A 24,251-nucleotide genomic window follows, 5' to 3' on the forward strand; every position below is an offset into this window, starting at 1 on the left:
AATCCTAGCGTTTGTGAAACACTAGGATTTACCAGTGAAACAAATAAAGGGAACTTTCAGTCTTGAAGTATAAAATACTTCATGCTGAAAGTTACTTTCTTTGTTTGAAGCATTCACCGCGCTGAGCCCCTCAGGCAGCCCACGGCAGAACACTTTTTTGCTGAGAAGTGACAGTGCGGCGGACGTTTCAGACAAATAACGGAACTTTCAACATGAAGCATTTTTTACTTCATGACTGAAAGTCCCCTTTATTTGTTCCAATGGTAAATCTTAACGTTTCACAAACGCTAGTATTTACTATCACTTTAATCTCAGGCTAATCTTTGCTTTAAATAAATGCTTATGTGTCGGTTATGCAAAACTGGGGAATGGGTAATAAAGGGATTATTTATCTTTTAAAACAATAACAATTCTATGGTAGACTGTCCCTTTAAGTTCAACCCATTGTAATAGGCTGTGGTTTCAAAGCACAAAAGCAGCTACTTCATATACACAAATAAGCATAAAAATGCAATTTCTCAAATATTTTATACTCTGCGGTTGGTATAACAAGTTATTTCAAATACATTAATGGAAAAACAATTTTACAGTGTACTGTCCCTTTAAGGAATATTAACACTAAATAAAGCAAAGCATTATATATTAATATACTTTTTACCTCTGTGATTACCTTGTATCTAAGAACCTTCTTCCAGTCCCCTGATAACATGACTGTGACTGTTTATTATCTATTGGTTTGTGCTAGATCTTAAATAAACCCCTGTGCCTGAACACAGTGTTATCTATATGGCCCACGTGTACTTTCTGTCTCTTTGTGTTGAAAAGAGAGCACGTGATAAGAGGCAGCCCTCAAAGGCTTAGAATCAGCATATGAGCCTACCTATGTTTAGTTTAAAGGGACATTATACACTCATTTTTTCTTTGCATAAATGTTTTGTAGATGATCTATTTATATAGCCCATAACGGTTTTTTTTTTTAAATAAATGTATAGTTTTGCTTATATTTAAATAACTTTGCTCTGATTTTCAGACTCCTAACCAAGCCCCAAAGTTTTATGTGAATACGGTCAGCTACCTTCTCCAGCTTGCTCCTGTTTGTGTAAAGGGTCTTTTCATATGCAAAAGAAGGGGGGGTGGGGGGAGTGTCTTATTTGCCACTTGCAGTGGGCTTTCCAACTACCTTTTCAACAGAGCCAAACTGAAAGCTTCTAAGTAAGTTTTTAAACAGTTTTATACTGGATTTTTATATCAGTATCTGTGCATCTTATTCTTTATAGTAGTGTCTATTACATGCAGTTATATGAAAATGAGTGTATACTGTCCCTTTAAACTAAGAATACCAAAAGAAAAAAGCAAATTTGATGATAAAAGTAAATTGGAAAGTTGCTTAAAATTAACCCCTTAATGACCACAATGTACCCTGTATGTCACTGGTCATTAAGGGTTTTTTCAGGACATAATAGCACAAGTCTAGCAAGAACACGCTATTAATGCCCTCCCTCCAGCAGGCTTTGTGGAATAGAGCAGTCTCAATGCTGGTGGTAAGACCGCGCTATAAAACAATCAAGTCCCAAAAAAAGGCCAGCGACATACAGGGTACGTCGCTGGTCCTTAAGGGGTTAAAAGTCCTATCTGAATAATGAAAGTTTAATTCATACTAGACTGTCCCTTTAAAGGTGATATCAGATCTCACTATGTTATAATGTTGTGTACACAGACTTGCTTCCTTATCTTTTATTTGTCTGGAACACCAAAGCTCAATACATAAGGAGAACAATGGACAATTATCATTTTATTACTTAACTATCCTGCACCCCACTGCGAGTGTAACTTCTTCTGCTGGCTGTGTTTACTTAGGCTTGTCAATAGCTGAGACTCCAGTATCAAAACTTTCTGTATAGGTGGCTATACCACAGGCTAAATCAGCTATTTCAAATGCTGAAATAGGAGTAAAGGAGCTTCTTGTAAACAATTTAATACACTCTAGCAGGAAAAAAAGGATAATTGGGACTAATTTAAAGGAGAGAACATTTTTGGGTGAACTGTCCCTTTAAAGTGATGCCTTTCTGTTGTATAGCTGCAATACTTCTCTGTTTATACTCTGGTCATTGCTTTACCTACCAGGAAAGCAAGGGGTTAAACATTTATCAAGAGGAGAGTGTTGCTAAGAATATGATGATGCACTAAAAGTGCGTTACTTGTTGCCCACACATGACACAATCTGACTAGGGAATTTATTACTGCGCAGTCCTCTGCTTTGTACACCACACCCGTTACTTATACTGATGCATTACAGACATTGGGGATTCCCTCGTGTGTCAAAAATAATTTTTCATTGATTACATAAGTCAAAGAGTCATATTACATACATTATTAGCTCATCTGTTTTATTTACCCTAACTATTTTGTGATTAAAGGGACATTATACACTCATTTTTTCTTTGCATAAATGTTTTGTAGATAATCTATTTATATAGCCCATAAAGTTTTTTGTTTTTTTAAATGTATAGTTTTGCTTATTTTTAAATAACATTGCTCTGATTTTCAGACTCCTAACCAAGCCCCAAAGTTTTATGTGAATACGCTCGACTACCTACTCCAGCTTGCTCCTGTTTGTGTAAAGGGTCTTTTCATATGCAAAAGAAGGGGGAGGGGGGGAGTGTCTTATTTGCCACTTGCAGTGGGCTTTCCAGCAGCCTTTTCAACAGAGCCAAACTGACAGCTTCTAAGTAAGTTTTTAAACAGTTTTATACTGGATTTTGATATCAGTATCTGTGCATATTATTCTTTATAGTAGTGTCTATTACATGCAGTTATATGAAAATGAGTGTATACTGTCCCTTTAACAGAGCAGAGAAACATATCTCATTATTAAAGGGACAGGCTACACCAGAATTTTTATTGTTTTAAAAGATAGATAATCCCTTTATTACCCATTTCCCAGTTTTGCATAACCAACACAGTTAATTAATATACTTTTAACCTCTGTGATTATCTTGTATCTAAGCCTCTGCAAACTGCCCCTTTTTTCAGTTCTTTTGACAGACTTGCAGTCTAGCCAATCAGTGCCTGCTCCCAGATATCTTCACGTGCACGAGTACAGTGTTATCTATATGAAATATGTGAACTAACACCCTCTAGTGGTGAAAAACTGTTAAAATGCAATCTGAAAGAGGTGGGCTTCAAGGTCTAAGAAATTAGCATATGAACCTCTTGGTTAAGCTTTCAACTAAGAATACCAAGAGAACAAAGCAAAATTGGTGATAAAAGTAAATTGGAAAATTGATTAAAATTACATGCTCTATCTGAATCATGAAAGTTTATTTTGGCCTAGACTGTCCCTTTAAGTGTTTGCTGATGGAAAGTTTTGAATGAAATGAAAGAATCAAACAAGTGCGAGGGCTATACTGTCTCAGTATTTTACCGCAGCACATTCTGAAATACGAAGACTCTACATCTGCTATAAAAGATAACACCGCCAAGTAGTTTACAAAGCTGTCGGATTTTCCTTTTGCGCTAGTCGATTTAAATCAGCGAAAGGGCAGGCGAATGTGCAATAATAAAAGTTTATTATATTAATGAATAACATTACTTTTGCCTGTTAGAAATAAGAGTTTATGAATGAAACATATTAAAAAATAAAGTTGATTATAGTTATTAATTCTATGTTTGACAAATTTACTAATACTTTGATTTTGACTTTCATGTTTATTTAACCAATTTCGCTAGTGTAAAATATTAGCAGCTGATTTTCTTTAGTTTTATATATATTTCCGTACTCTGGTTTACAAGGGCATGAAGATCTTGTAAATTGCCCTAGCCTCATTTTCATTTAATGTTAACAATTTGATATTTTATGTTGTTCTGACCTAGTGGTATGTTGTTCTGACCTAGTGGTATAAAATGATTTAGTTCAACAGGCACAGAAATATATTTACAAATATTTACTAAACTACTTAACTTATGACTCCTATATTTATTTAATATAGTTTTCTTTATGGTTTTAAACAATATCTTATTCAAATGATTGTGAGTTCGTTATTGCTTCAATTTATACTATTTAATGAGTTATAGATATAATTAATAAATAAAATATTAGGGTCAACATAATTCTTAAAAATTCATATGACTTATTGCAGAGCTTGACAAACTCAGGTGCCACGGAGCCACTGGTGCCTTCAAATTAGGCCTTAGCACTCTAGTTTAGAGTCCCCAAAATACAGTTGGTTCCCCCCACATTTCTCCACCAGCCACCATCAACTGCATCCAACTTTTATTAGGTTATAGGGATGGCCAAAAGTTTCTGTCTACTAAATTTATGGGCTGGTGCCTAGATTTTGAACACGTTTGTCGAGCTCTGATTTGTTGAATATGCGTGTTTTACATGCTTTTAAAACGTTTCACATTTGGTACTGCTAAGCGTTAAAGGGTATTTTGCCCCTTTACACCTAGTAGAGCAAGTCAAAAAGAGTCCAATAACATATGGCAAGCCAAAATCTCAATTTGATGTAAATTGAAAGCAAATTATTATTTTCCCATTTCCTGAGTTATCCAATTATTGTGTGTGCCGTGCGGCTCTCTAATTAAAAAAAAAATTGTTGCAGAGCTGCTTATATGCTCTGATTCCTCTGAGGCTGATGATCTCCGTGTGTGTGCAAGTGTTTCACGTGTTGTATTGCCAGTCTCGAGAATGCCCATTGGTGTGTATGTAGAAAGCGGATGGGACTGCTCTCTACATCACTGCACTACAGAAATAAAATATAGGGGACGGAGGAGGCAAGTAAAGACAGTAAAAATAAAAGTTACATTTTTAATGATTGAAATTAACAAATTTAGAAACAAAGTTAGTGGTTTTAATCTACAAGTTGTATAGATGTAAATAACGTGTTTGAAATTGGTTAAATTTATCATCACTTTAAGCTTTTAGGGATCAGATAGACCAGGTAAGTTTATTTCTAATATCAAATTAACTTTGTTCTCTTGGTATCATTTGTTGATACCTATTTAGGCTCAGGAGCAGCAATGTACTACTGGGAACTAGCTGCCAATTGGTGTCTGCACATAAATGCCTCTTGTCATTGGCTCACCTATTGTGTTCAGCTAGCTCCCAGTAGTGCATTGCTTTACTGGAGCTAATTTGAATTCAATTAAACCCCTTTTTCATTGGGTTAAACACATATGCAATCAACAGTAAAATAAGGAAATGTTTTAACCCATTCAAGCATTTTCTTTTTTTTAAACACTTTTTGGCTCAGTTTTTGCACCAACAATGTACACTCAGCCAAATTATGTTACATCAGCCATATTTGTACTTCAAAATGCATTGCAAGAGTGTGTCAGAGTATTCTATTAATTCTTATTCCCTTTTAACCCAAAAACTGCCCCTTCCTATGTGCTGGCATTGAGACCATTTGGAGTTGGGATTATCTTTTCCCATTTCTTAACCAGCTTTATTTAGGGCAGTGATTTCAAGTTAAATTTCATCATAGGGGCACCTGCCCTGGGCCCTGCACTTTGGGGAGCAGAGCACTATCAGGGGTGAGGGTATATGAGAAGGTGCAATGTACATCCTGTATTAAACCAATAGTCGTCAAAACTAAACTTTCTTGATTTAGACCGAGCATTTTAAGCAACTTCTAATTTACTCCTATAATCATTATCATTTTTTCTTCATTCTCTTGGTATCTTTATTTGCATGTAAGTTTAGGAGCCGGCCCATTTTTGGTTCAGTACCTGGGTAGCGCTTGATGATTGGTGGCTACATTTTATTATACCAAGAGAACGAAGAAAAATTGATAATTGACAATAGAAAGTTGCTTAAAGGGACACTGAACCCAATTTTTTTCTTTTATGATTCAGATAGAGCATGCAATTTTAAGCAACTTTCTAATTTACTCCTATTATCAATTTTTCTTCATTCTCTTGCTAACTTTATTTGAAAAGAAGGCATCTAAGGTTTTTTTTTGGTTCAGTACTCTGGAAAGCACTTTTTTTTATTGGTGGATGAATTTATCCACCAATCAGCAAGGACAACCCAGGTTGTTCACCAACAATGGGCCGGCATTTAAACTTACATTCTTGCGTTTCAAATAAAGATACCAAGAGAATTAAGAAAATTTGATAATAGGAGTAAATTAGAAAGTTGCCTAAAATGTCATGCTCTATCTAAATCATGAAAGAAAAAATTTGGGTTCAATGTCCCTTTAAAATTGCCTGATCTATCTGATTCATGAATGGTTAATTTTGACTAGACTATTCCTTTAAAGGGACAGTCAACACCAGAATTTTTGTTGTTTAAAAGATAGATAAACCCTTTATTACCCATTCCCCAGTTTTGCATAACCAACACGGTTATAAAAATACACGTTTTACCTCTGTGATTACCTTGTATCTAAGCCTCTGCAAACTGCCCCCTTATTTCAGTTCTTTTGACAGACTTGCATTTTAGCCAATTACTAGGTAACTTCATGTGCGTGAGCTCAATTTTGTTTATATGAAACGCATGAACTAACACCCTCTAGTGGTGAAAAACTGTCAAAATGCATTCAGATTAGAGGCGGCCTTTAAGGTCTAAGAAATTAGCATATGAACCTCCGGGGTTTAGCTTTCAACTAAGAATACTGAGAGAACAAAGCAAAATTGGTGATTAAAGCAAATTGGAAAGTTGTTTAAAATTACATTCCCTATCTGACTCAAGAAAGTTTAATTTGAACTTGACGGTCCCTTTAAGTTTAGGAAGCGGTGCTTGTTGTATCAGAAGGTGTAATATAGAGTTTTATTCTTTAAATAGGACATACTACATTTTAGGACATGGACTGAGCATATGGGGGAGGGGAATACTGAGGCTGTGCTGAGGAGCCCCACAAATATGTCTTTCCAAGAGCCCTGCAAATGCTAAAGGTGGCCCTGATTCCGTGGAATCTTAGTGTCTCTTTATGTGTAATTAGGGGAACAACATGAAAAACTCCCAATAATCTCTTCTTTTTCAGAAAATAACAAAAAGTACACTAACACCCATAAACTACCTATTAACCCTTAAACCGAGGCCCCCCACATCGCAAACACTAAATACATTTTTTTAACCCCTAATCTGCCGAACCGGACATCGCCACCACTATAATAAATATATTAACCCCTAAACCTCCGCACACTCCCGCATCGCAAACACTAGTTAAATATTATTAACCCCTAATCTGCCAGCCCTAACATCGCCACAACCTACCTACACTTATTAACCCCTAATCTGCCGCCCGCAACGTCGCCGCCACTATATTAAAGTTATTAACCCCTAAATCTAAGTCTAACCCTAACCCTAACACCCCCTAACTTAAATATACCCTGTAATTTAAATAAATCTAAATAAAATAACTACAATTAACTAAATTATTCCTATTTAAAACTAAATACTTACATTTAAATAAACCCTAAGATAGCTACAATATAACTCATAGTTACATTGTAGCTAGTTTAGGATTTTTTTTTTTTTTTACAGGCAACTTTGTATTTATTTTAACTAGGTAGAATATTTATTAAATAGTTATTAACTATTTAATAGCTACCTAGTTAAATTAAAGGCAAATTTACCTGTAAAATAAAACCTAACCTAAATTACAATTACACCTAACACTACACTATACACCTAACACTACACCACATCTCACGTGGTATTGAGGTGAGATATGGAGCTAAATTTTGCTCTCCGCTCACTTTTTTTGCGGCTAACGCCGGGTTTCTAAAAACCTGTAATACCAGCGTTGTCTGTAGGTGAGCAGTGAGGGAAAACTGCTCGTTAGCACCGCACAGCATTACTGACAAAACTCGTAATCTAGGTGTTTGTTAGTATAGTGAGCACTAATTTCCATATCCAATGCTCCATTTTTAAAGTTGCATATAAAAATGTCCCTTTAAGAAAACATTTGCAATTTACAAATTGATTCCATTCTTGTTTCAATTACAGGTCATGTCTTAGTAGAAGGAACCATTTTCATATATATAATAACAATTTTCCTATTGCTTAAAGGGACACGAAACCCATTTTTTTCTTTCATGATTCAGATAGAGAATACAATTTTAAACAACTTTCCAATTTACTTCTATTATTTAATTTGTTTCCTTCTCTTGGTATCCTTTGCTGAAAGGTTTATCTAGGCAAACTCAGGGGCAGCAGAGAACCTAGGTTCTAGCTGTTAATTGGTGCCTGCATATATATATTGATTGTGATTGGCTCACCCATGTGTTCGGTTAGAAACCAGTAGTGCATTGCTGCTCCTTCAACAAATGATTTCAAGAGAAAGAAACAGATTAGGTAATAGAAGTAAATTAGAAAGTTGTTTGAAATTGTATTCTCTATCTTAATCATGAAAGAAAAGTTTTGGGTTTCATGTCCCTTTAATAATTTTTAAGAAATAAATAAACATGCTTTTCTGTATAATTTTATGAACAGAGCTAAACTGACAGCTTCTAAGTAAGTTTTTAAACAGTTTTATACTGGATTTTTATACCAGTATCTGTACATCTTATTCTTTATAGTAGTGTCTATTACATGCAGTTATATGAAAATGAGTGTATACTGTGCCTTTAAGGAAACAGCTACCCTTGTGTTATATGTACACAACAGGGGAAGCTGGAATTGATTTACAATACAGATCCCAATAAATACAAAACTCACTGAGAATGCAATAAAACTGGGGAATACCTGCTTTTATTATACCATGGATTACAATAGATCAATCACTATCACCTGCTTCAGTATTTGGATTTATTTCCTTCTTTATCCTACATGAATGTAGGATGTCTCATAGCCAGAGCAGGTTGTGACCAGAATGAACTAGTTATAGTTATGTCACTAATCACAGCAAAGTTTTTTTTAATCCTGGTATTGGAATAAACTCCATAATGTGGTGTGGGAACTATCTTTTGCATATCTCAGTGCATACAATGGGAGAGGGTCTGCCCTGAGACCCCTTGCAGGCTGATGGGAACAAAGAGATATTTGGTGGGAGTATCTTAACCAATAGCTTCTATTCATCAGAGACTGCACACTGGGAATTCTCAATGCAGCATTTTATCTACAGAACATTAGGAACGGTGTGAGATTCAGCATAAATGGACCCTGGTCATTGTTATCACTATTTAACCCTTTACCAACATCTTAAAGGAGGGGAATGACTCTCAAAAGCCAATTTGTGGATTCCCAAGTTAATGCTCCCATCATTTAAGGATTAAAAAAAACAAAAAAAACACCATCAAGGAAAATAGCTCAAATTTATAAAAATTTTAAGAGCTCTTCAAATTTAGCAAATTAGCTTCATAATATAACAAAAGGATTTGCAGCTATTTATGTCACTGGATAGATCTTTATGTTTTAGTAAGTCTAAAATGTGCGTCCTGACACTGTTCCCTATTCATCATAAAGCGAATTCCCAGGGAGAATTTGTAGCTAATATTTAGTAAATATTGTCATTGTTACTAAAGTTTGACTCGAGTTGAGACAGAATTGAACATAACATAAAACAGGAAATTCACTAGAGGGGGCATCCCCCAATTGCTGGACACAGCATTAAAGAATACTAGTCTACAGATTGTTCACTTACAAAGAAGACATGCACCCAACTTCTGCTGTTGCAGGGACATTTGACATCTTGCACGTGAAAACAAATGGTTAAACTGGATTAGCCTGGTCTACACATGAATTTTAGTGAGATAGGAGCTTGTTTTCTTTTACATGAATGAACAAATGAGGGGCACACAAGTATGCAGCAGTAGAAATCAAGCCATACCATAGATGTCTCCTGTGTGTAAGCTATGGTGATCAAGGGGTTACTGTAATCAGATTACCCTGCACTTCCCAAGCATGGCACATATCTCTCAGACTTGTATCTTATATAGTACACAGTCATGTCTAGCTTGCACATAACAGCTTGTCATTTAACACTAAACTATTCTGCATTTAACAAGCTAGGGTCCTCTGACCAATACATTGTCCTGCAGAAAACTGCACTCTGCATGCAGATCACTTTCTCCTGCTGAAGCCCAGCAACCCCACAGCAAGCAATGAGTTAAACAGATCTGCTGGGCATCTTATTATTTATACACACATCAGTGTTGGCAAATACACAATTCACACGTACCTCATGCATCAATCAACATCATACACAATGTCAATTAGAATTTGCTTTCTTTTAACAAATTTGCAAGTAAAAAATTACAGACTGCAACATTGTATTTCTTAGTACTACATAGTTGTTTACCTTATGCAATCACGGCTTTATAATAGTCTGAAATATTGTAACACTTTAATACATTGTGAGTGTGTGCATAGGTACATAACAGATCCATATCTAGATATTCCCATGCATCATCTATCTATCTATCTATCTATCTATCTATCTATCTATCTTATCTAATCTATCTATTTTATATCATCTATATCTATCTACTGTATATATCTATCTAATCTCTATCTATCTATCTATCTATCTATCTATCTATCTATCTATCTATCTATCTATCTATCTATCTATCTATCTATCTCTATCTATGTAATCTATCTTATATATCTATCTATTTTATCTAATCTATCTATTTTATATCATCTATATCTATCTACTGTATATATCTATCTAATTTATATCTATCATCTATCTATCTATCTATCTATCTATCTATCTATCTATCTATCTATCTATCTATCTATCTATCTATCTATCTGTATGTCTATTTACTATCATCTATCTATCTATCTATCTATCTATCTATCTATCTATCTATCTATCTATCTATCTATCATCTATCTATCTATCTATCTATCTATCTATCTATCTATCTATCATCTATCTATCTATCTATCTATCTATCTATCTATCTATCTATCTATCTATCTATCTATCTGTATGTCTATTTACTATTATCTATCTATCATCTATCATCTATCTATCTATCTATCTATCTATCTATCTATCTATCTATCTATCTATCTATCTATCTATCTATCTATCTATCTGCCTGCACTTGGGGTATACATTCCTGCCATGCATATACCATTAGACTTACAGTCAGATGTGAGGTTGCAGTCTATGAAGGGGTCTCTTGGTATCAGACAGGGTAGTCACATCTCTGCAGTAGCTGGAAGCCCAGTGCACAATTTTCTCACTGTCCTGCTTGCAGATCAGGGGGGGATGCTCTAGCAGATTGGAGGTCCAGTTTGCAGTTGCCCAGTAATGCCTGTTTCTGTGGCCCCTGTTAGTGATGCCAGGCTTGGGAGCTATGGGAGCCTCAGTAACTGCTGACACCTCTACACTATGCTGCAGTGTGCACCAGTGTTGGCTGAAGCTCCGCCCACTGAAGCCTAGACCACGCCCCCACGTGACGTCTGCACCCTGTGTTCTGCCTATTACCATGTGCAGGATACATTGCTTTTTGTTTGTTTTGACCACAGTGTCAGGAGACCAATCACTGACCATCAGCACTGCAGTAGAGCTGCAGGAACACTTGCCCCCTCTAGCAGCATCAACAGCTAAGTTCTGGGAATGTGTCAATGAAATCAGATCTTTTAAATGTACAGAACATTCCTGAGTAATTCACAAAATATTAGAAAATATTGTCCATTTAAAACTCATAAGTCTTCTATCCCTGTCTAAAGTTTTACAGATTGCAAGTTTTATAATAATGTATTAAAATATATGGTCTGAAATACATTTATTATTGTTATTCTATTAACAAGCAAAGAGCCCATGTCTAATGACTGCAGATAAAAATACCAATAGGGGCATTAAAAGATATAGGTGGGAGAAATCCCCAGACCATACACACTCAACTCAAGCTTACATTGTATAATAATACTGCAATAATTATACTACTGTAAAATGATATATTACAATAGAGTATACCATATCATATAGTATAGAATAGTTCTATAATAATACTGCAATAATTATACTACTGTAAAATTATTTATTACTATAGAGTATACTATATCATATAGTATAGAATAGTTCTATAATAATACTGCAATTATTATACTACTGTAAAATGATGTATTACTATAGAGTATACCATATCATATAGTATAGAATAGTTCTATAATAATACTGCAATAATTATACTACTGTAAAATTATTTATTACTATAGAGTATACCATATCATGTAGTATAGAATAGTTCTGTAATAATACTGCAATTATTATACTACTGTAAAATGATGTATTACTATAGAGTATATTATATCATATAGTATAGAATAGTTCTGTAATAATACTGCAATTATTATACTACTGTAAAATGATTTATTACTATAGAGTATACCATATCATATAGTATAGAATAGTTCTGTAATAATACTGCAATAATTATACTACTGTAAAATGATTTATTACTATAGAGTATACCATATCATATAGTATAGAATAGTTCTGTAATAATACTGCAATTATTATACTACTGTAAAATGATGTATTACTATAGAGTATACCATATCATATAGTATAGAATAGTTCTGTAATAATGCTGCAATAATTATACTACTGTAAAATGATATATTACTATAGAGTATACCATATCATATAGTATAGAATAGTTCTATAATAATACTGCAATAATTATACTACTGTAAAATGATATATTACTATAGAGTATACCATATCATATAGTATAGAATAGTTCTATAATAATACTGCAATAATTATACTACTGTAAAATGATTTATTACTATAGAGTATACCATATCATATAGTATAGAATAGTTCTATAATAATACTGCAATAATTATACTACTGTAAAATGATGTATTACTATAGAGTATACCATATCATATAGTATAGAATAGTTCTGTAATAATACTGCAATTATTATACTACTGTAAAATGATTTATTACTATAGAGTATACCATATCATATAGTATAGAATAGTTCCATAATAATACTGCAATTATTATACTACTGTAAAATGATTTATTACTATAGAGTATACCATATCATATAGTATAGAATAGTTCTGTAATAATACTGCAATAATTATACTACTGTAAAATGATTTATTACTATAGAGTATACCATATCATATAGTATAGAATAGTTCTGTAATAATACTGCAATTATTATACTACTGTAAAATGATTTATTACTATAGAGTATACTATATCATATAGTATAGAATAGTTCTGTAATAATGCTGCAATTATTATACTACTGTAAAATGATGTATTACTATAGAGTATACCATATCATATAGTATAGAATAGTTCTGTAATAATACTGCAATAATTATACTACTGTAAAATGATTTATTACTATAGAGTATACTATATCATATAGTATAGAATAGTTCTGTAATAATGCTGCAATTATTATACTACTGTAAAATGATGTATTACTATAGAGTATACCATATCATATAGTATAGAATAGTTCTGTAATAATACTGCAATTATTATACTACTGTAAAATGATTTATTACTATAGAGTATACCATATCATATAGTATAGAATAGTTCTGTAATAATACTGCAATAATTATACTACTGTAAAATGATTTATAGAGTATACCATATCATATAGTATAGAATAGTTCTGTAATAATACTGCAATTACTATACTACTGTAAAATGATTTATTACTATAGAGTATACCATATCATATAGTATAGAATAGTTCTGTAATAATACTGCAATTATTATACTACTGTAAAATGATTTATTACTATAGAGTATACTATATCATATAGTATAGAATAGTTCTATAATAATACTGCAATAATTATACTACTGTAAAATGATTTATTACTATAGAGTATACTATATCATATAGTATAGAATAGTTCTGTAATAATGCTGCAATTATTATACTACTGTAAAATGATGTATTACTATAGAGTATACCATATCATATAGTATAGAATAGTTCTGTAATAATACTGCAATAATTATACTACTGTAAAATGATTTATTACTATAGAGTATACCATATCATATAGTATAGAATAGTTCTGTAATAATACTGCAATTATTATACTACTGTAAAATGATTTATTACTATAGAGTATACCATATCATATAGTATAGAATAGTTCTGTAATAATACTGCAATAATTATACTACTGTAAAATGATGTATTACTATAGAGTATACCATATCATATAGTATAGAATAGTTCTGTAATAATACTGCAATAATTATACTACTGTAAAATGATGTATTACTATATAGCGTATACCATATCATATAGTATAGAATAGTTCTGTAATAATACTGCAATTATTATACTACTGTAAAATGATTTATTACTATAGAGTATACCATATCATATAGTATAGAATAGTTCTGTAATAATGCTGCAATTATTATACTACTGTAAAATGATTTATTACTATAGAGTATACCATATTATATAGTATAGAATAGTTCTGTAATAATGCTGCAATTATTATACTACTGTAAAATGATTTATTACTATAGAGTATACCATATCATATAGTATAGAATAGTTCTGTAATAATACTGCAATAATTATACTACTGTAAAATGATGTATTACTATAGAGTATACCATATCATATAGTATAGAATAGTTCTGTAATAATACTGCAATAATTATACTACTGTAAAATGATGTATTACTATATAGCGTATACCATATCATATAGTATAGAATAGTTCTGTAATAATACTGCAATTATTATACTACTGTAAAATGATTTATTACTATAGAGTATACCATATCATATAGTATAGAATAGTTCTGTAATAATGCTGCAATTATTATACTACTGTAAAATGATGTATTACTATAGAGTATACCATATTATATAGTATAGAATAGTTCTGTAATAATGCTGCAATTATTATACTACTGTAAAATGATTTATTACTATAGAGTATACCATATCATGTAGTATAGAATAGTTCTGTAATAATACTGCAATTATTATACTACTGTAAAATGATGTATTACTATAGAGTATACCATATCATATAGTATAGAATAGTTCTGTAATAATACTGCAATAATTATACTACTGTAAAATGATGTATTACTATAGAGTATACCATATCATATAGTATAGAATAGTTCTGTAATAATGCTGCAATTATTATACTACTGTAAAATGATGTATTACTATAGAGTATACCATATTATATAGTATAGAATAGTTCTGTAATAATGCTGCAATTATTATACTACTGTAAAATGATTTATTACTATAGAGTATACCATATCATGTAGTATAGAATAGTTCTGTAATAATACTGCAATTATTATACTACTGTAAAATGATGTATTACTATAGAGTATACCATATCATATAGTATAGAATAGTTCTGTAATAATACTGCAATAATTATACTACTGTAAAATGATGTATTACTATAGAGTATACCATATCATATAGTATAGAATAGTTCTGTAATAATACTGCAATGATTATACTACTGTAAAATGATTTATTACTATAGAGTATACTATATCATATCGTATAGAATAGTTCTGTAATAATGCTGCAATTATTATACTACTGTAAAATGATTTATTACTATAGAGTATACCATATCATGTAGTATAGAATAGTTCTGTAATAATACTGCAATAATTATACTACTGTAAAATGATGTATTACTATAGAGTATACTATATCATATAGTATAGAATAGTTCTGTAATAATACTGCAATAATTATACTACTGTAAAATGATTTATTACTATAGAGTATACCATATCATATAGTATAGAATAGTTCTGTAATAATACTGCAATTATTATACTACTGTAAAATGATGTATTACTATAGAGTATACTATATCATATAGTATAGAATAGTTCTGTAATACTGCAATAATTATACTACTGTAAAATGATGTATTACTATATAGCGTATACCATATCATATAGTATAGAATAGTTCTGTAATAATACTGCAATAATTATACTACTGTAAAATGATGTATTACTATAGAGTATACCATATCATGTAGTATAGAATAGTTCTATAATAATACTGCAATAATTATACTACTGTAAAATGATGTATTACTATAGAGTATACCATATCATATAGTATAGAATAGTTCTGTAATAATACTGCAATAATTATACTACTGTAAAATGATTTATTACTATAGAGTATACCATATCATGTAGTATAGAATAGTTCTGTAATAATACTGCAATTATTATACTACTGTAAAATGATTTATTACTATAGAGTATACCATATCATATAGTATAGAATAGTTCTGTAATAATACTGCAATAATTATACTACTGTAAAATGATGTATTACTATAGAGTATACCATATCATGTAGTATCTGGGACCTGTGGTTTCTAGTTACATGTAGCTGTACCGTCCCTAGAGTCCCAGGCAGTAAACCCCAGACAAGTCTGGGTGCAAGGGGCCCATAGGGAAATTTATATATGTGTATATAAATTGGGGTTGAAAATGATCCCAAAATGCTATTAGTCTTGGTTTACTAGTACACTGGTAAAATTAATGTCTTTATCCATTTATCCAGATTCCTAGTATGAATGAAAATAGGAGTAGATAGTTGTATTTATTATTTAGTGTTTTGTTTATTTGATCCGTAACATTATAGTTATAAAGTTAAAAAACATAATCAAAATTAAACAGAAGCAACATAAATTAACCTTTACATATAAAGCCTAAAACTGCTAAAAGTACATTACCTAAGATATGCAAAAATAAACATTCCTCTGTTTGTGCTATTCACAAAACTTTTAACAAACTATTAAGGCTGTGACACACTGCAAGCGGAGCGGCGCGCAGCGTGTAGATGCGGCTGTGCGTGCTCAGTGTTTCCTTCCTTTTCATCTCTGAGCACTCTGCTGCATCAGGTCACGTAGCTGAGCACTCAGAGATTAAATATCTGAACTTCAGAAGCGATGCAACGGAATGCTACTCCCAGCAGCCTTACCCAGTGTGTACAAAGGGCTCACAGCCTCATACACACAGAGTACACCCCCTACATAGCTCCTAGCACAAAGACACAAAGCATGAAGCAGGGGCGCAACTACGGGGGGTGCAGAGGTTTCAACTGCAACCGGGCCCCTAGGGGGGGCCCAGCTTCAGCAAAATTAAAAAAGTTGACCTGCTGCTGCCTGCACTGATATCATGTGAGTGTGACGTGATGCTTCACTAGTGTCTCTGTCTCTGACTACAGGGGTTAGTGTTTCTGTTTTACCCATTAATTGCGCCGCGCCCGGAAATTAGTTAACTTCCATCATGATCCCTGACTCTGAGCCTGACTGACTGTGGTTGGCGCGCACACACACGCATTGGCTTCGCTCCTGACTGCACGTGTAGTCTGCTCAATCGGCTCGTGACTGCACGTGTAGTGAGTCAGTGTGAGAGACTGAGTGCGAGACGAGTGATGAGCAGAGGCAGCTGAGCAAGGAGGGTGACTAGAGACGGCTACTTGGCTAGTGGTGGTGAGTCAGTGTGAGGCTGAGTGGCATTGTGGTAGGCTGCCAGGCTGATTAAATTGAACTAGTAACTGGAGTAGTGGACTGGACAGGTGTCAGGTGGTCAGAAGCACAATGGCAGCAACCGGTGAGGCTGAGCATTTTAGGGGAGTATCAGGGCCGAACCATCTCACAGACTGTATCACTTCACAGTCACACACTACATACAGTACTGGCTGGGGGGGAAGTAGGGACCTAGGGTCACCATAATATCACCATATCACCATAAAAAGCATGGCATAGTGCAAATGGGCAGCCAAGCAGCAGAATCACTGCTGCATAGGTGTAATGGACAATTAATAACTGCATAACAACTCAATATACTACAAGATGCTTTTTTCCCTGCTAACATTAGATTTTCATATTTAGTAGCAGAACACTATAAAGGTTTCAATTATATTTGAATGGTCCAACTCCATACTACATTTGTGACATCCCAAAAGGGGATAGGGCAGAGGGGAACAGCACTACCGGATAGTGACCCAATAGGTAAGAAAGAGTTTATACTACTATCTATAAAGGGTAGGGTGCTGTACACAAAGGTAATATGAGGAAAGTTAGTGGCGTAGCCAGCTACAAAGGGGTGTACTTATCAGCACTCATCTCTATCATAACCACTGTATAAATAGGTCAGGTTGTTTCTAATAGCGAAACAAAATGATTATATTGGACAAAAATCGATCCCTTTAGTGTGGGAGTTTGTTATAATAAAAGCAAAACTTTATTAGTTATTGTTAAAATGGGAAAAAAACAAATAAGAACAGAAATAGGGGATATTAGATAAACCTTCTGTTTAAATAACACAACCAATTTTGAGCTATTGGCGTGCAAACATTAATATGGCTGGATACTTTAGCTACGTATAACATGCACTGCGAAAACAGCAGAATACTAACTTGACTGTTCATCCCTTTAAATCATTACTGGGCTATCACGACTAGTGCATAATATAACAATTTCAACAATTTTACAAACGCTGTTGCGTTAACAACGGCATAGCGCTGTCAACGCAATCATTCCAATATTAGAGACACTGCAGTTCACTGTCCTCTCTACCCTCTATTTGGGTGGATATAATAGTCAGATATTGATATTAAATACATAGAGCTCAACCCAATCCTTCACCTTGTGGCATCTGCAACATTTGCAAACATAATAGCTACTATTTAGCATTTTTATCCAGTTATTGATACTATTATACTGCTACTTTAACAACTCTATGGTTGAATATAGAGCCAGATAATTCATCTGATTACTAACTACAAGCTAAGTATACAGAATCACAACTAACGCTACCTTTTATCGGTTGGTATTGTTTAATTTGTGAGAGAGGCTCTTTTCTTAGATTCTTGCATCTGGGACCTGTGGTTTCTAGTTACGCCTCTGAGGGGGCGTGACCTCATGCAAAACTATCTGCCTTTAAGGAAGCTGACTTCCCACCACTGAACAATGTATGCTGGGAATTAGAGTCCAGAACTATAGTGGCACAATGCTGAGAGGGAAGTAGTGAACTACAAAATCCAGAATGCTATGTAACACTCAGAATACTGTGCTACTTCCTCTAAAACAGAGCTACATTCAGGGAAATAAAAAAAACAACAAAAAACACGGATATTCAATTGTCTTTCCCCCCCTTCAGTTTGTACTGAAAAATCCCCCCCAATGGATGCCCATTCTTCCATCTTTCTCTTGCTCCTAAGCATGAGAACATACTGAAGTAGGCTCAGAGGTGTGTGAACGTTCCTCTGAGTACAATGTGGATCATTATTTTTTATTTTGTTGTTGCCAACACTGTTGCCTAGTGCTCAAGATACGTGCACAGTCTTGAGCCTACCTATTATGCTCTAAAGCCTAGAATTTACATTTTAACAAAGAATAAAAAGAGAATGTGGTACATATGATAATGGAATTTGGAATTGTTTTTATTTTATTTTACATGCTAAGATTCTAGGATAAATAACGAGAGTACAGTAAAAACATTTTTATTGACATTTAGCATACACTTTTATAATTGTATAATTTATAATTTTAAAGGACAGGACAATTATAATTAAACTTGCATGATTCAGACAGAGCATTTAGTTTTAAAACACATTTAAATTTACTTCACTTATCAAATTTACTTTGTTCTGTTTGCATCCTTTATTTAAAAGCATATGTAAATATATGCAGTGGTAATAATACACTACCAGAGCTAGCTGCTGATTGGTGACACAGATTCTTATCTTGTCAATGGTTCAACAGATGTGCTCAGCTAGTACCCAGAGATGCATTGTTTCTTTGGAGCTTGCTTTAGCTATGTGCTTAAACCCTTTGCAGGCAATAGTGCAATAATAAAATGCAACTTTAGAGCATTCTCTTTTTGCACTTTTATATCTAATTAAAATATAATTATTACGGTTATTCACAATTATGTATTTTTTGAGTGGTTTCTCATGCTTGGCATATTTAGGAATTTTGGTGAGTTATTGTGTTATCTGAGTGAGAACGCTCACATATTTATTGCAAAGGTCTGGATTCTATTGCAGTTGTAAATTTTATAATCTGGAATTAACAACAAAAGTCTACACAGACTTACTTTTGTATCTGTTTGTGTTTGTTCTCTTGTTCTAATGTAAATGTCCCACCTGCCCTAAAGTTGCAAGTTAGTGCAGGAGAGACAAGAGAGAGATAAAAGAACGACAGTAAATAGAGGTAGAAAGCATTTTGTTGTTACTACCCAGTCGTTCAGTTTATAGCTGCTGTAGTATTCAGGCCAGTGATTCTCCAGAGCAGGACAAAGGCATCAGGTTGTAATTAGTAATATATATGGGAATTTCACAGAATCTCAGCTTTAAGGAGCTCACACAGAAATGCTGCTTTAGAGTTTAGCATAAACTTACATCCATCTCATTCTTACTTTCTCCCCCTTTCTCTCCCTCTCCCCCTCTCTCCCCCTCTCCCCCCTCTTTCCCCCCTCTCTCTTCATCTATTTATTTTCCTTCCCCCCTTTTCTCTGTCTTACTCTCTCTCTATCTCTCTTACTCTCTGTCTTTTTCTCTCTCTCTCTCCCCCATCCCCCCATTTCATTCTCTGGCTCCCTCTCTTACTCTCCCCTTTTCTCTTTCTTACTTTTCCTCTTTTTCTTTCTAGTTATTTCTCTCTCTTCATCTATTTCTCTTTCCCTCCCTCTTTCTTCCTCTCATTCCCTCTCTTGCTCTTCCCCCTCTCTCTCCCCTGTCTCATCCTCACTTTTTGTATCTTTTCTTGTCACTACTTACGTCTCTGCTCCTCTGTTTTCACACTCCCTATCTCCCTTCTCCTCTCTCTCTCTTCATCACCCCTTATCTCTCTTCCCCCTATCCTCCTCACCCCCTATCTTCCTTTCCCTCCTTCCTCTTCCAAACATTTATTATCTCCCTTCCCCTCTCTCTCTTCCTCACCCCCTATCTCTTTTCCCCCTCTCCTCCTCACCCCTATCTTCCTTTCCCTCCTTCCTCTTCCACACATTAATTATCTCCCTCCCCTCTCTCTCTTCCTCACCCCCTATCTCTTTTCCCCCTCTCCTCCTCACCCCTAACTTCCTTTCCCTCCTTCCTCTTCCACACTCCCTTCCCCTCTCTCGCTTTAGCGCTGATATTCAAAACATCGTCAGATTCATGAGAAATTTGTCCTCACCAGTCTTGCAATCCGTGAGTCTGGTGATATATTGCAAAAAAGTGGTCTGACCCTCTCTGTGCCAACGAGTGGTGATGTGTATGCCATAGGAAACAATAGTAATTGCAACTTCAGCAAAAGCTCACCGACATCGCCACTCATCTGCAATATAAGCAGGTGGGTGGGGGATAGGGTCTGTATTTGAAGTGGTCCTATACAACATTGCTGAAACAAAAAAAGGTGACTGTGTAGGAAAGCCTTGAAATAATTCCTGTGTAAACTTAGTGTCACTCTCACACAATGGAAATTCTCGCCACTGAAAAGCTGTTGAGACTCATATGGCTGAAAAGGTTTAGCTAACATGGAGGGCAGCACTTATATTACACACTCACTGCAACGTTACCCCATTAAAATACAGGTTACTCCCATGGAACGCCCATCAAACTCGCACAGAAAGTCTATATATACCGTATATATATCATGTCTGCGATCTACCTTGCTAATAAAGACATAACCCCCCCCCACCTTCCTATTAAACCTATAGGAGCTGCTTGGATACATGCAGATATAATGTTTAATTTATATGTATCCTATTGTATAAGGTGACACTATGTATTTTAAATGGACACTCAATCAAAATTAAACTTTCATTATTCAGATAGAGCATGCCATTTTAAACAACTTTCTAATTCACTAACATTAAAAAAAATGTGCACAGTATTTTTATATTGAAACTTTTTGAGTCACCAGGTCCTACTGAGCATGTGCAAGAATAAGTGCGTATGCATTTGTGAATGGCTGATGGCTGTCACATGGTACGTGTATGCATTTGGGATTGGCTGATGGCTGTCACATGGTACAGGGGGAGTGGAAAAAGACATATCTTTTATAATTGTCAGAAATTTTTTTTAGTACTCATTTGAAATTCACACCAAGAGCTCCATGTACTAAGCCCTCAATTCATCCGTCATTGTAGACGCAGATAAACTCGCCGTTACTCGCCGCGGGCTAAATGGTGTCTGATGTCGCTATGTACTAATAATCCCCCAATAAATAGACAACTCTAGCCCGCCGCAAGCAGTGGCGGATTATTGATAAATTTGACGCCTCGCTCGCCGCGACTAAGCTGATGTACTTAACTTTCAGTTGAATTGTCTGGCCAATTATTAACATGTGACATGCAAGGTGTCACAAACATCATAGTAGTCGCGGGAATAGAATTTTGCTCCTATAAAAGTTCAACTTATCTAAACAAATTTATTATTGTTCAAAATTTTTGAAGAGTGATTACAGAGCGTTATTTTTGTAATATTTATTTACAATTTGGATATGGCTTCATCTGGATCTGATAATATATAAATATTAATATAAAAATAATTATAAAGATTGACAACTATACAATACAAATTTAAAATATAGATTACTCTTTAATTACAGTCGACAAATTGGGCGCAAATTATGTACATGGAAATGAGAGACAAATTAGACGGCAGTTATTCTGTAAGTACAATGCTGATATTACTGCCTTTTATATATGTCTAGACTGGCGTCTAGATTGACTTTCCTATTGTTTTGTACCTTGCCCGCCACCTAAAAGGTGGCGAGGCAAAAATAACGAGGTGGGAGCGGAAATTGTAGCGAGCGGACAAATAGATTTTTTAGTACATTCGTTTTTGGCGAGTTGGTGGTCAAATGTGTCTAATTACAGTGAAAAATGGAGAGGTAGCGAGGTTTGGCGGATAAGTACGCTCACAATTTTAAAGATGCGAGTTTGAACATAGTTGACGGCTTTGTACTTATCAGTTTGCGAGTTTTGACGCGAGATTTGTTGCGGGTAGCTCGCTGACTGCTTAGTGCATGGAGCCCCAAGTGCTACTGCATTGTCTTGTTATCTTGCATTTGTTGATTATGCAAATCTACTGTGTTGACTGGTCCTTTAAGTATTAATATATTATTTTAATAGGGTCAAAACACAACAAAGTAAATAAGTCATTATCCAAAATTACACAACCATAATTACACAGCAAATTATCCAAAGTATACAACAATAATTACATAAGAAATTAACCTATTTATACAACCATTAATTACACAACAAATTAATCTAAGTACACAACAATAATCACACAACAAATTCATCCAAGTACACAACCATAATCACACAACAAATGAATCTAAGTACACAACAATAATTACACTACAAACTCATCTAAGTACACAACCATAATCACACAACAAATGAATCTAAGTACTGAACAATAATTACACAACAAATTAACCTAAGTACACAACAATAATTACACAACAAATTAATCTAAGTACACAACCATAATCACACAACAAATGAATCTAAGTACACAACAATAATCACACAACAAATTCATCCAAGTACACAACCATAATCACACAACAAATTAATTTAAGTACACAACAATAATTACACTACAAACTCATCTAAGTACACAACCATAATCACACAACAAATGAATCTAAGTACCGAACAATAATTACACAACAAATTAACCTAAGTACACAACAATAATTACACAACAAATTAATCTAAGTACACAACAATAATTACACAACAAATTAATCTAAGTACACAACCATAATTACACAACAAATTAACCTAAGTACACAACCATAATCACACAACAAATTAACCTAAGTACACAACAATAATTACACAACAAATTAACCTAAGTACACAACAATAAATACACTACAAACTAATCTAAGTACACAACAATAAATACACTACAAACTAATCTAAGTACACAACCATAATCACACAACAAATGAATCTAAGTACACAACAATAATTACACAACAAATTAACCTAAGTACACAACAATAATTAAACAACAAATGAATCTAAGTACACAACAATAATTACACAACAAATTAACCTAAGTACACAACCATAATCACACAACAAATTAACCTAAGTACACAACAATAATCACACAACAAATGAATCTAAGTACACAGCAATAATCACAAAACAAATTAACCTATGTACACAACAATAATTACACAACAAATTAACCTAAGTACACAACAATAATCACACAACAAATTAATCTAAGTACACAACAATAATCACACAACAAATTAACCTAAGTACACAAGAATAATCACACAA

At 33.8% G+C, this 24,251-nt stretch overlaps 1 protein-coding gene across 2 annotated transcripts in view; it reads right to left on the reverse strand.

The window, feature by feature from the left end:
• Positions 1-11,326, reverse strand: part of GPRC5B (G protein-coupled receptor class C group 5 member B) — a 110,601-nt gene extending 99,275 nt beyond the window's left edge. For both annotated transcript variants that reach the window (XM_053695212.1, XM_053695213.1), the window contains exon 1: positions 11,053-11,326. The gene's annotated coding sequence lies outside the window, so the exon portion shown is untranslated. The remainder of the gene's footprint in view (positions 1-11,052) is intronic.
• Between the last annotated feature and the right edge of the window lie 12,925 nt (positions 11,327-24,251).

The sequence above is a fragment of the Bombina bombina genome, chromosome 11, assembly GCF_027579735.1.
Source record: "Bombina bombina isolate aBomBom1 chromosome 11, aBomBom1.pri, whole genome shotgun sequence".
Classification (NCBI taxonomy): domain Eukaryota; kingdom Metazoa; phylum Chordata; class Amphibia; order Anura; family Bombinatoridae; genus Bombina; species Bombina bombina.